Source organism: Canis lupus, chromosome 16 (genome assembly GCF_048164855.1).
Source record: "Canis lupus baileyi chromosome 16, mCanLup2.hap1, whole genome shotgun sequence".
Classification (NCBI taxonomy): Eukaryota; Metazoa; Chordata; class Mammalia; order Carnivora; family Canidae; genus Canis; species Canis lupus.
This window is the reverse complement of record NC_132853.1, coordinates 28,531,738-28,545,773: the sequence shown is the minus strand read 5'-3', so window position 1 is coordinate 28,545,773 and position 14,036 is coordinate 28,531,738. Positions and strand designations below refer to the sequence as shown.

The window sequence follows — 14,036 nt, the reverse complement described above, 5'->3', positions numbered from 1 at the left end:
TTTCTCTCCCTTGCCTCAACTTCCATGGCCAGGTCTGTGGTCAATGGGAGCTCTGCCGTAGGGCCTAGGGCAAGAGGCTTCAAAGGAAGTTACTAAGGTCCCGCCCCTACGGAAGGATTGGCCCTGGAGCCTCAGTCCCAAGGACACCATGGTTCATCTCTGCTCCTGAGGCCCCGGTTCAGGGCTTGGCTGCTATAAAAGGCACCATCGAGAAGCCACTTCTGCATTCCGGCTGAAAAGGTCCATGATGAAGCTCCTCAAGCATGAGTCACATGTCATTTCTTTGGCTTGGTAGGATAATGGCAATAGTAATAATGATAACCTAACACTGTTGCCTGCTTCCTTCCGAGCCAACCATATTCCAAGTGCTTTCTGCATGTTAACTCTTTTCATCTTCTCTTTGCAGGCCTGCAAGATGCATATTTGTCACTGTGATTTCTAGATTTCTACTTTATTGGTAGAAAAATGAAGCAGAGAAGAGTCGAGGGACTCGTTCAGGTCGCACAGCTAAGTGGCCAACCTAACATTTGGGCCCAGGGGGCCTGACTCCAGAATGAACACTGTAAATCCATCCAGCTCCACCACCCCTCTGTATTCCTAGGGCTGAGCACAGAGCCAGGCACACGGCAAGAACTCAGTAACTGTGTACTGAACTGGGTCCTCACAAGGCAGAGCTGCCCTTATAGAGGCTGGGGGTCCTGGGGCCTGTGATGGGGGAGTGAGGGAAGAGGGAGAAGTTTGCAGGCGAAGCCTCATCCTGAAGGAAGAACCACAGTGGCTTCCTCACAAAAACCTTTTCCCCACCCTACCTGGGTTGTTAGTTGTCTGGACGACCAACTGTTTTCCACTTCCACCTGAGTTGCTTAAAAACTATTTCCACAACAATCCCTCTCTCCTTTAACAAATTCTATCAGCTTAGCCAAGACACTCAGCCCAGGAGCCTGGGAGGAGATCAGATGTCAGTGGACAGAAGGGGTGCTGCTCCCCAGTACCCTAGCCAGGGGTCATAGCCCTGGGGAGCCCCTCTGAGCTGGCAGCAGTGTCTGTGTACTTGGAACCAATGGCCCAAACTCACAGAAGGGAGCCACTGGCAGCTCAGGTGCAAGGCAGTGAAGCTGGGCTGGCTCTAGGCATGAGCTCATGCTGGCTCACGTCCAGCTCCTTGGGAAAGGGGGGCCAGCGGCCCCTCCCTGGGCGTCTCCTTTAGGCAGCTGGGCTGCAGGTCCCTTCACAGACCTGCCTGCTTGGTCTGGGGCTGAACTCTCAAGTCTGGACAGTCCCAGATGCCCCTGGGCCCTTGGGACACGTGGTCAGTCAATGATGCCACACAATTTAGTTATCTGAGCACACCCAGGGAATCCAGGCCAAGGAACCAAGATTAGGGAGGGGTGCTCAAGGCAAGCAGCGGTGGGTCCTGAGAACAGAAGTCCAACTCTTGCCCCCTGCCCCACATGCCAGCACACATTGTGCACCCACCCACTGATCCATGAAGCCCACTTCTTTGGAATTTGTGTAATATGTAGAATGGTACTATACAACAGTAAACAAAAATGAAGCATCTCTATGTCTCTACGCCCAAGGCCTATCGCGAAGGGGAGCGATGCAAGACAAAACACAGTGAGGACAGTCACTGTACTACCATATAGTACGTTTTGGTGTGTGTGTCAGTATGTATGGAGAGGACATTCATAAGAAACTGATCCTATGGTCTGCTGGGAAGAATCAAGTTGTAAGAGACAGATCACGGAAACTGTTCTCACTTTTTCTCACGTAAATCTTTGTATATCTTTTAAATTTGGATTCATGTTCATTCATTAGTTTAAAAATAAAATAAGCAAATAACCTATAAAGAATAGCAAGATGACAGCAATACCAGTGATTCTTTAATCCTTTTGCACATATGTATATTATCTACGACAGACATGAACTATTTTTTAATAATAATTATAGCAAACATCTGTGAGCATTAACTATGGGCCATGCACTGTCTCAGCACTTGGCATGCATGATCTCATCCAAGACTCAGAGTAAAGCAATTATAATACCCATTTAAAAAAAAAAAATTTTACAGATAAGGGAACTACAACCCAGAGAGTTTAAATAACTTACGTGGGGTCACACAGTCAGTGATGGAACCAAAATCTGAATCCAAACGGTCTGGCCCCAGAGTCCATTCTCTTCTTAACCTCCACCTTATACTGTCTCTCTAATTAAAACAAAATAAAACAAAAACAAAATTTGAATGGTGACAGAAAAAAGTCTTAAGAAAAAAGCAAACCACAGAGCCTCTAGGACTTTAGAACTTTTGTAATCCTTACAGTCCCGGCTCCATCCTTCCTGCCTCTACCACTCCAGTCCTGCCTCAGTGGGAGCTAGGCACCACTGCTCCCACGATGCTCCCTCCTGCTCAAGGGCCCGCCCCTCTCCCGGTGGCCTTGCAGGGGCCATGGATAAGGTGGTGGCCCATGCCACAGCTGTTCCAGAGGTCAGACCACAGCATGGGGGGGTCCTCTGGGGCAGAGTAGGGCTAAGTCTGGACAGGAAGCTCCTTGCAGAGGGGAAACAAATTGTGAATGGCGGAGTCTGGGGTAAAAAGTCTTTAGAGCCCAGAGTTTTAGCTCTGGGCCAATCTCAGCTTGCATTCTCATCACCACTGCTTGGGTGAGTAGAGCATCTCTGAGTGAGTTTCCTCATCTGTAGAATGTGATACCTGTTCCTCTGGGGATGGGTTCCCCTCCAGGGGATTTCATGCGATGGGCACACCCAGGCTCCACACAGATGCCCTCAGCCCGGGGTGGCTGTTAGTAAGGCCCTCAGGCCATGTGGTTGTCAGGGGCTGAGTCTAGAACCCAGCCCACAAGTCAGGCCTGGGGTTACAATCTTGAATGCAGCCCCGGAAGTGGGACTGTACAGCACAAAGGTCTCCCATCAGAGGCCTCCAGGACTTCAGGTTGGGGGGCTCTGGGGCCCCGAGCGGAGCAGGGAGCTGGGCCAGCAGCCCCATTCCTGCCCACACTCTGCCATGCATCCTAGGGGAGAAGGGACTGGAATATCCTGGGGCCTGGGTCGACCAGGCCTCCCACCCCTCCTGGGGGCCAGGAGGCTCCCAGGCGATCCCAGGGCCATCCCAGGGCCGAAGGAGCCACACAGGCACTCAAGCTGAGTAGCCTTCTCAGAAGTGCCGCCTCTGGCAGCTGAGGAATGCAGGCCTGGGGCTGGGGAGCAGAGGCTTGGGGAGGGGGTTGTTGGCCCTGAGCTTCAAAAGAACAGGGAGCAGCTGTGGCCAGAAGGGCCAGGCCCTCCCCCTCTGGCAGCTAAGACACCATCAGAAATTCCACCCCAGCAAGAAGGGCCAGCTCAGACAGCAGATGGAATTGTTTAGAGCCACTTACCAGGCCAGCTACTTTCCCCAACCACAGGCTGCTATCCCCTCTTTGCTTTCGCCCCTCCTCAGTCTGGGTAGCAGCCAAGCTCCCCTTCCACAGCCTGGGGCACCCAGAAGCAGGCCCCCAGGCTTCCCCTCCTGACCTGAGGCCCTCACTTGTCCATAATGCCTCACCTCCACATAGCCATGTGCCCACACATGCCCTTTAGAGAAGCCAGGTACGTAAGGGAGGAAGAAATCTCCTGTTCTCACTTCCAGATGGTGCTTGTTGCCAAAGGTCACAGGGCTCCTTGGCCTGTGATTTGAACCCAGCTGGGATCTGAATCAGGCTTCCTGAGCCAGTGCTCTCTCCATGTGGTGCATACACTAGCAACTCCAAAACAGCTCATGTGTCTGCGTGTGCAACATGCCCCAGCTCACTCAAACTCATTCACTCATAAGGCCATAGGACACAAACAACCTTCATTAGGTTTTTCCTGAACACTGTCATCCAGCGCAGGTACTCAGTCCATTCCTCTCTTCACCTAACTCTGAAGCTGTGTTTTATTTTTTTTTAAGATTTATTTATTCATGACAGAGAGAGAGAGAGAGAGAGAGGCAGAGACACAGGCAGAGGGAGAGAAGCAGGCTTCATGCAGGGCCCCTGACGTGGGACTCAATCCTGGGTCTCCAGGATCACACCCTGGGCCGAAGGCAGGCCAAACCGCTGGGCCACCGGGGCTGCCCGGAAGCTGTGTTTTAAAAATTATAGCCACACTATCCTCCACACGCACTAATTGCACTAACAGTCCACTATGCAAGCCACTCCCTTCACTGGGCTGATGGCAAGGCCTTGGGAGGCCCCAAAGCCCTCTCTCTTCCCCATCTATACCCAAAATGTTTTTTTACAGTGTCTAGTCAGCAAAGGCAAGTTCAGGTTGACCTGACTGGCAGCACAGCTGCCCAGAACCAGGAAGCGGTACACCCTGGCCAAGGCACCGACTTCCTGGTTGCTTGCAGGATCAGCTCCTGGAATGGAGTGCAGGGAAGGGCCTCGGGACAGCAAGGGCTGGCAGCCCTGGCCCTCTACTGTGATAGTCAGAAGAGGGCAGGAACTCCTAGGGTTCCAAAACCAGCCTTCTTTGCCTCCTAGGCCCTTGGTCTCCACCTCTAGAAAAGAGAAACAGGCCCTCATTAGTCTCACCTTTCCCATTACTGAAGCCTCCCAGGGATGCAGGACATGGTGAGGTGGGGGTGAATTAGGGCCAGAGAGAGGCACTACCATCCTAGGCATAACATGATGGTGCCTCCGCAAGAGGAGGTGGCTGTATCCTGGTCCCCCGAGGCTGGAAAGACTTATAGCCTTTCTTAGCCACAGAAGCGGAACCCCTTTTGTCATATGAGATCCTCAGCAGAAGTCCACTCTCTAAGGACATGAAGTCCCTCAGCCCCCTCCCCGGGAAGTCATACATAATCATTTACTGAGTGCCGGGCCATGCTGCCCACGCATGATGTTGGGTAAGCCTCACCGGCACCTAGCGTGTAAATCATCACCTTCTACCAGTATCAGAGCCATTTTACTGAGCCCTGTGTGACCTAGAGGTTGTCCAGGGCTGTGCCACATCCAACCTCCATGGCCTTACATGGCAGAGAGCAGTATGCCTGTCGTTTCTCCGGACACACTAGTTGCTCACAAGAGTTTTAAAGCCTGGGTTTAACCTCCATGCTCTCATCTCTGGGTTCTTTGCATCTCTGCCCGTTTCCTCTCCTGCTACCAGCCTACTCTTGGGAAATGTTAATGTGCTTTTCTATCAGTCTCAGAAGCAAATACTCTTTGCATTAAAGCAGTGTATTTCAGAGGGTGGTGAGACTTCATGAGACTCCCCTGACCCCTGAGGTGTTTGCTAAAAACAAACACTCTCTGCCTCACTATTAAATCAGAATGTCGGGTGGCCTGGGTGGCTCAGCGGTTTGGCACCGCCTTCAGGCCAGGGCCTGATCCTGGAGACCTGGGATTGAGTCCCACGTCGGGCTCCCTGCATGGAGCCTGCTTCTCCATCTGCCTGTGTCTCTGCCTCTCTCTCTCTCTCTCTCTCTCTCTCTCTCTGTGTCTCTCATGAATAAATAAATAAAATCTTTAAAAATAAATAAATCAGAATCTCAGGGTGGGAGTGGGGTGCTGGCCTGGAAATCTGCTTTTTAACAAGCTCTCCAGGTCATTCTGATGCCCAGTAAAGCATGAGGACCATGACTTCACAGGGTAATGCAATAAGAAGCCCTGGATTTTAGTTTTATTGCTATCACTAACCAGCCCAGTGACCTTAGGCAAGTCATTTTACCTCCTGGACCTCCAGCTTCCCATCTGAGAAATGGGCAAGGAGGACTAAAATGATCTCCACGGCCATCTCCCCCCGACCTCCTCTGTGTCTGCCCTAAGTCCCCCGATGGTCCCCAGGTGTATGAACTGAATTTTGCAGACTGTCCATCCCCTATAGCAGTGTACACTGTAGGCGAACATTAAAGAGTCCCAGTCTGACTGATCTGCAAAAATATCTAATCTCTGACTCCAGCCCTAAACAAATCCACAACACTTCTCCCTCCCCGAGCATCTACCTGCTTCATGCCAGCCCAAGACAAGCAGGATTCTGTAAACACTGGGTCTGCACACCTGGGCTTAGTGAACAGTCAGCAAACAAAAGCTCTGCCAAGTCACCCCACAAGCCCAAACTCGCACCCGCTCTCTCAAGGAGAAGCACCCAGCCTGGGATGTGGGGACCCTGCCCACCCTTCCTCCCATCACAGAATGGGCATGAGGGGCCAGGTCTGATAGAGGGTATGGCCAGAAACACGGCACCCTCCAAGTGGGTTGCAAGGTTATCCAGGCTTAAGGGCTGTGAGGCAACAGCATGGGAATCACCCAGCAACCGCTGGGACTTTGAAAAGCAGTTAGACATTCCTTAGTCCCTGGGGTTCCTTGATGATCACTAGTTAACACACAGTGTATCCAGTGAGCGCTCAAGCATTGCTTGCTAGCGGTAAACATGGTTCATTTGTCCTTCAAGACTATGCATACTTAGCAGTGGAGCTGTGGAGATTCTCAGGCCCAATGCCCACAGACACAAGGTGGATTCAGATTCATGCTACCTTTGCGGACAGTGAGCCCACGTGTGCTCCCGCAAAATTAACGGAGGGGAAAGGACGGGCAGGAAGGGCAAGGATGGAAACCCAACCTCCACGGGGCGAGGCAGCCGGGAGTTACAGCCACGGTCTGCTGATCCTACTCATTTAGGGACACTGAAATAGATCATCTTCTCACTCTGAGCACGCCAACCAGCCCAAAGATGGTGCTTTACATGTGTGCACAGCTCTTCACAGTTTACAATGCCGGGGGAGAGTGTGCAAGCCCTTTCCATTCAGCCAGGCTCCAGGCTGGGCACGTACTCTGCATACCCTGCAGGGGGACTCCTCTGGCACTGTGTGAGGTGCTCTGCCTACAGGACTCCTCGAAACAGTCCCACAGGGTAGGAAGTAGATTCTTTTGTCGATGAAGAGACTGAGGCACAGAGGAATTAACTTGCCTGCGGTCTCACAGCCAGGAAGTGGCGAGTCGAGATCTTCCCCAAAGCCCACACTCCCAACCACCCACTTTCCGCACTGTCACTGCACTTACGGGGGGAGGGGGGGTTGATCTCTGCCTGGGCAAAGAGAGAAACAGGCTCCAGAAGGGCTGGGCCGTGGGGTCTGCCTGGCAATGGTTCCCCACCCCAGGTATCCCGCGGCGTGGAGCAGGCCCCGGAGCAGGGAAGTACAAAACAAGTGGGCACCGCTCCACGCAGAGCCAGGGCTGCCACTTGCCTCACTGCCATAGTGGCCCTGGGCCTAGAGGGGACAGTGCCAGGCTTCTTCTCCCATCCCCAACGGGACCTCCTTGTCCTCAACACTCAGCTGTACGCCCCACGGGAGGAAATGGCCACACTTGAAAATCATTTACATGCAGGGCTGAGCTTGGGGCTTTTGTTCTTGAGCAAAGACGGTAACATTTCACTTTCAGGAAGGAGCTGGGAGGGTGGGGCCGGCTCAGAGTTGCACAACCAAAAACACAGGCTCAGGCACACACAAGTCCCACGTGGAAGTCTGCTTAGACAAGCCCCCTGCGGAAAAGCAGAAGCAAACCCATGGCAGGTCCGCACGGAGAGAGGCTACAGGCCAAGCCATCCCCTCAGCTTCTTAAATCAGGGCCTTGTGGTCGGTCATCTCAGGAAGCCAAGTAAAGGGAGGCACTAGTGTGGCAGCAGAGGCAGGGTGGGAACTTAGGCCTCCAACCAACCTCACAGGGCCCCTGTCTGAGAGAGGGACGACTGGGCCACATCTGGCTGCAACAGGCAGCCCTGGGGAGACTACCTACCTGTGCCTACCCTTCCCAGAAAGCAGCATCCCTCCTCCAACCACGCAGGTGCCCTGCATCCCGTGCTGTCCCCCAGATGCAAGGAAAGGACAGCAAACCGCCCTCACAGACACCCTGGCAGCATCAGGGTGCCCGCTCTTCTCTGAAGGAGTCACATCTTGGCTCCCAGCAGTGGTGGTAAGGGCTGCGAGGTGAATTAGTTAATTCTGCAGGGAGGGAGTTTGAAGTATAGGGAGGCCAGGAGGAAAAAAGGGAGAAAAGGGAGAAAAGTCAGTCAGCAGGGAAAAACCTGCTTTTAAAAAAGTAATATAGGGAGTCTGGGTGGCTCAGTGGTTGAGCGTCTGCCTTTGGCCCAGGTTGTGATCCTGGGCTCCTGGGATCAAGTCCCATATTGGACTCCCTGCGAGAAGCCTGCTTCTCCCTCTGTGTATGTCTTTGCCTCTCTTTCTGTGTCTCTCATGAATAAATAAATACAATCTTAAAAAAAAAAAGGTAATACAAGAATAAACCGGGTTTTGAGCAAGTCCCATAAGGCCTTGGAACCAGGGCTGTCCCTAGATCCCCAGGAATGGGCCCCTGGTCCCCTCCCCACCTTGCAGGGGTCAATCGGAGGCTAAGGCTTTCACCTGCTCCCCTCCTGCACCTCATCAGAGCTTCACCTCCAGGCTCTCAAGGAAACTGGTAGAAATGGGGTCTTTGTCCTTTGGCAATTACAAAGTAAACAGTTCACTGGGGGTTCACCCTCCTTTGGGGGGGGGTCCTCTCACACTCTCAGGCAAACCCCCCTCCCATGCTCCCACCCTCCCTGAGCTCCACTGGAGGCAGCAGCAAGAAGTACAAGGGAATGGGCTGGTCTGGGGCCGGCTGGCAAGGGCAGGCCACCCACTGGGTCCAGCTCACCCCCCTCAAAGCCTCTCTGTTTGTAAAGGGCTTTCGGGGACAGGAAGCAATAAACAGAGTCAAGCGGCCAAGATGCAGGGGCTGATTATGCAGTTTATGGATTTTCCAGGCCGCTTTGTACTCTCCCACCAGCTGCCTGGGGCTCTGCAGAAAAAGGTGCTGGCAAAAGACGGGCTGGTCCTTAGCTTGAAAGGTGGATTTCTGCCAAACCTAAACTGGGTCTTTCCTGGGGGAGGGGGGGGGTGTTAGGACACTGCATGCTGGCCCACAAGCACCTTCTCGGTGCCCCAAAAAGAAACCCCACCCTGCCTGCCCCACACCACCAGAGCCCAGACTCTCTCTCCAGGCCACTGCTCACCTCTCCATCCAGCTCTAAGTTACTTGACTCCTGGGAATTCCCAGAGGAAAGGGCGTGCCTGGCCAAGGCTGCCTCTTCCCGAAGGTGGGTGGCCCTCCTTCACAAAGCAGCTCACGGCTCAGCTTAGCTTGGCTGCCCTGGGAGTGGAGAGCAAGTTGGGAAAAGCTGAGCCTGGTAGGGAAGGTGGTCCTGGGCTGCAGGGCCTCCCCAGTATCAAGCTTGGCTCACATTTTCCCCCAATAGACTGCGACCCGGTGAGATGGGGGCCCACGTGTGCAAAGCAGTAAGTGCAGAGCAGTTCACAAGACCAACACAGAGGGGAGAGCCCCCATTTGCCTCTTAGAACCCACTAGCCAATAAATATGCAGACCTTCTGGGGCTGAGACGGAATGACATGAGAAAGCCAAGTTAGCGGGCCATGTGCACAGAGTGCTAGTTTTGCTGAGGGGTCTGAGTGTGTATGTGCATATCTGGACAGGCACAGGCAGATGTCTGAGCACACACACCAAATACTAAGTAGCAGTTACTTAGAGGTAGGGCTGCATGAGGGGTTCTGCTTCTGTTTACTTCATGCTGCTCTGCATCCTTTGAAGTTTTCCAATAAACATGCATTATCTCTGTAGTTTAAAATTAAGAATTAAAAAAAAAAAATAAGGTGCACTGCTGGTGGGAACATAAAATGGTGCTCCGTGAGGGGGTGGGGCAGTTTGGTAGTTTCTTACAAAGTTAAACACAAAATTGGGATGCCTGGGTGGCTCAGTGGTTTAGCGCCTGCCTTTGGCCCAGGGCCTGATCCTGGGGTCCTGGAATTGAGTCCCATGTCAGGCTCCCTTCAGGGAACCTGCTTTTCCCTCTGCCTGTGTCTCTGCCTCTCTCTCTCTCTCTCTCTGTCTCTCATGAATAAATAAATAAAATATTTTTAAAAATGTAGTGTACACATAGGGAAAAGTGGAGTTTTAGTCAGCCACCAAGGGGAATGCAACTCTGTCGTATGCTATGACACGGATGCACCTTGACAACACGCTAAAAGCCAGACACAAAAGGACAAAGGCCATATGATTCCACTTCTATGACTTACCACCTAGAACCGACAAATTCTTAGAGACAGAAAATAGAATAGAGGTTACCAGAGGCTGATGGGATCGGGGGAGGAAGTCATTGTTTGATGAACACAGTTTCTGTTTGGGATGATGAACAAGTTCTGGAAATGGATGGTGGTGATTGATGATTATACAACAGTGTGAACAGACATAATGCCACTGAATTGCCCCTGAAAAATGGTTAAAATGGTAAATGTTGTGTTCTATACATTTTACTACAAGAAAAGAACTAAAGGAGCGCGTGGGTGGCTCAGTTGGTGGGTGGAGCATCTAACTCTTGATTTCCGAGCGGGTCATGACCCCAGGGTCAGGAGAGCAAGGCCCTCGGCCAGCGTGGGGCTCCGCACTGGGCGTGGAGCCTGCAAAGGCTTCTCTCTCCCTCTCCCTCTGCCCTCCCACCAGCTCTCTCTCTAAAGAAAAGAAAAAAAGAACTGAAAAGTCAGGCACAAGGAGGCAGTGAGCGGTAGCACCAGCAGACAGAAGGGGGCGCTATTTGGGCTCTCCACACACAGGCAACCAGGCTGCAGGAAATCCTGCCTGCACAGAGGGGCTCTGTCCCCATCTGCATGGAGCAGGCCAGGGGACAATGACACCCCTGTGATGAGGACTGTTCACGTGGCCTGCAAAGTCACACATGCCACGGGGCAGCGGGGAGATGGCGGTGCAAGGATACTTTCCGGAATGTTCGGAAGAGGTGGGTTATGACACTCTAGGGAACAGCTACAGGAAAAGGTTAGTGGGCTGAAATACGAAGCCTGCATCTGAAAGCCTGGGATTGAAAGGGAGCAGGGAGGATAGAGGGCTTGCCAGTACTGCAGGGCAGAGGAAGAAAAGACAGAAGGAAAGCAGACACAGAGACTAAGAAGAGCTCTGTCCCGGGTGCTCTGGCAGGCGGAACCCACTCATTCATTCAGCAGACACTACAGGGCGCTCCCGGGTGCTAGACACGGGGAGAACACAGGCAAGGGTGAGGTGGTCAGAGCACCAACCCATCTGATAAACAACCGGTGCTGCTTTGGGGCCACTGTCCAGCTTGCTCAAGAATATATTCATATATAAAGCCAAGAAACCCTAAACTGCCCCCAACCTCCACCTTCTTTCTTTTTTTTAAGATTTTTTTTTTTTTTTTTTTAAATTCATGAGAGATACAGAGAGAGAAGCAGAGACACAGGCAGAGGGAGAAGCAGGCTCCACACAGGGAGCCCGACGTGGGACTCGATCCCGGGACTCCAGGATCACGCCCTGGGCCAAAGACAGGCGCCAAATCACTGAGCCACCCAGGGATCCCCCAGCCTCCACCTTCATACAGAAAGTAAAAATGCTTCTTACTCAAGACCAAGATGTTCAGATAGGAAGTAAGATCAAAACTGCCAGAGTGTGGGCAGGTCACCCTGGTGACCCGGCCTCATTCACACCAGTGTGCCCAGCCTCGGGCTACACCAGGCATTGGCTGATACTGGCTTCTTCCCTCCTCACAGGGAGAAGCAGGGAGCAGAACGGGCTCTAAGGCCTGTAACGGCAGGATTCACACTTCCTAGGTGCAGGGTTTCCTGACATCCCACCCTGCATAGCTCTGATGGTGCAAGGATGATGAAGAGAAGCCATGTGTGGGGACACATTTGTGGTCAGTGGCAGCTCTGCCTCACTTGAGATAAAAATATATAAACAGTAGACTTTGTTATAAAAGGACATTGTATCCAGGGCCTTCCTGAAATGTGTAATGTGTGTCTGGGATGGTGGGTGCGGAGGAAAGAGGGTGGCAGGCAGCTCTGATACATCTCGGCTTGGCCACTGTGGCCTTATCGGAGACACACTCCTTCTAGAACCGTACTGTTCAATAATGTAGCCACTCATCACAGGTGACAATATAAATTTCTATTGTAATTAATTAAAATAAAATACAATTTAAAACTCAGTGCCTCAGTCATCCTACCTCATTTCACATGTTCAAGAGCCACCTCAGCTACTGGTTGTCACATTGAACAGGATATATTTTAGAACATTTCCAACATTGCAGGAAGTTCTAACAGACAGTACTATTCTAGAACGAAAGGGGAGCCCCTCTGCCTTGACAGGGTGAAGCCCTAGAGTGCTTTATTACAATTATCCACAGAAGACCAAGGACTATGGGTCACTGATTCCCAACAGAGAAGCCCTTCCACATCCTTCTGGAAAGGGTGGGTAAGGGCAAAGTTCCCTTCTCCTGAGCAAGCAGAGCTGGGGTAAGCACCCCTCACTGGTGTCCTCTGCTCCTGCCAAGATTAAAGCCTTGGCCCGGTTCTGTGACACTTGCCAGTCCAGGCAGAGAGAAGCAGAAGTCCAGATAGAAGCCCAAGTCCTGGCTCCTCAGAGGGCCCGGGCCTCGGGAGGCCAGGTACAGAAAAAGCCTTCCAATTTGTTTGCCAGGAGACAGGGTATGCTTAGCATCATCAAGGCTTATCCAGTGTCCCCTTCTCTAGGGATGCCCCATGGTGGCCCCAGCACCGCCTCCTTGGGCTTGTCCAGAGCAATGGGAAGGAGTCGGTGGAAAGGAGAAGCAGAGACAGAGGGGCCGTGGGTGTGAGTGGGTCGGGAATGTAAGGGCTTATATAGAAAAAAAAAAAAAACAGTATTTCAAGGAAACTGATGGATCAGGCTGAGGAAGGGGATTCTGAGAAGTGAGTGATGTTGGGTGTTTAGGTCTATGTCTTTGAACCAACCAGAGAGAGCAAGACTGATCGAGGCACCCCGCCCCCCCAGCCCTGCACACACCACACATGATGGCAGGACGTGACTGACACACTTTCACTCCTAATCTGATTGATCTACTTCAGAGTTTCCCCATTTCAGGCAAGGGCCACCCATCACTGTTCTCCCCAAACCACAGCTCAGCCTGGCCCTCAAAGTCAACCAGAACCAAGCCTACAAATCTGCAGTTGCAGCAAGTGACCGACTGGAGGCTGGGGACAGGAGCCGGGCGAGCAGACAATGCATAGTGTGGGGACAATGGAGATCGAAGAGCAGAGGGTAACCTCTGAGCCTGGATTCTGTTCCTGGCTCTGCCACATGGACTCTTGGGCAAGATCTGCTTTTCCTTGATCTATCTATCTATCTATCTATCTATCTATCTATCTATCTATCTATGAGAGAGAGAGAGAGACGTGCAGAGACACAGGCAGAGGGAGAAGCAGGCTCTATGCAGGGAGCCCGATGCAGGACTCCATCCTGGTTCTCCAGGATCACGCCCTGGGCGGAAGGCGGCGCTAAACCGCTGAGCCATCCAGGCTGCCCTCCTTGAACCTTTTATTTTTTATTTTTAAAGATTTTATTTATCTATTCATGAGAGACAGAGAGAGAGAGGCAGAGACACAGGTAGAGGAGAAGCAGGCTCCATGTAGGGAGCCCAACGTGGGACTGGATCCTAGGACCCCGGGATCATGCCCTGGACCAAAGGCAAGCACTCAACTGCTGAGCCACCCAGGCATCCCTCTCCTTGAACCTTTTAACAAAATAATAAAACTGACTGGGGCACCTGGATGCTCAGTCGGTTATAAGCGTCTGCCTTTGGCTCAAGTCATGATCCCAGGGTCCTGGTGTTATGCTCCCTGCTCCTCGGGAAGCCTGCTTCTCCCTCTGGCCCCTGCTCTCTCCTCTCTCTCTCTCTCTCTCACTATCACTCAAATAAATAAATCTTCAAAAAATAAAAAATAAAACTGCTAAAGTAAACTGCTATAAACAACATAAGTAAGCTTAACTAATTATCCTAAGGCAACATCTTGCAAGCATCCGCATCAAGAAAGGAGACATTGCTGGCCACTCCACAACCCCTCCCCATGCCACACGCTGACTTCTGAAATCAACACTTCCTTGTCTTTCTTTCTTGTCCAAATGTACACCCGTGGACACTGGACTTGAGTCTTCCCTGTCGTT

At 52.1% G+C, this 14,036-nt stretch overlaps 1 long non-coding RNA gene across 1 annotated transcript; it reads left to right on the top strand.

Annotated features, from left to right (window-relative positions):
* The first annotated feature begins 10,666 nt into the window (after positions 1-10,666).
* LOC140606449 (uncharacterized) lies at positions 10,667-12,016 on the top strand. Its single transcript, XR_012008769.1, has 3 exons — positions 10,667-10,821; positions 11,273-11,482; positions 11,606-12,016. It is a non-coding gene; the product is annotated as an uncharacterized lncRNA (long non-coding RNA).
* Positions 12,017-14,036: the final 2,020 nt, after the last annotated feature.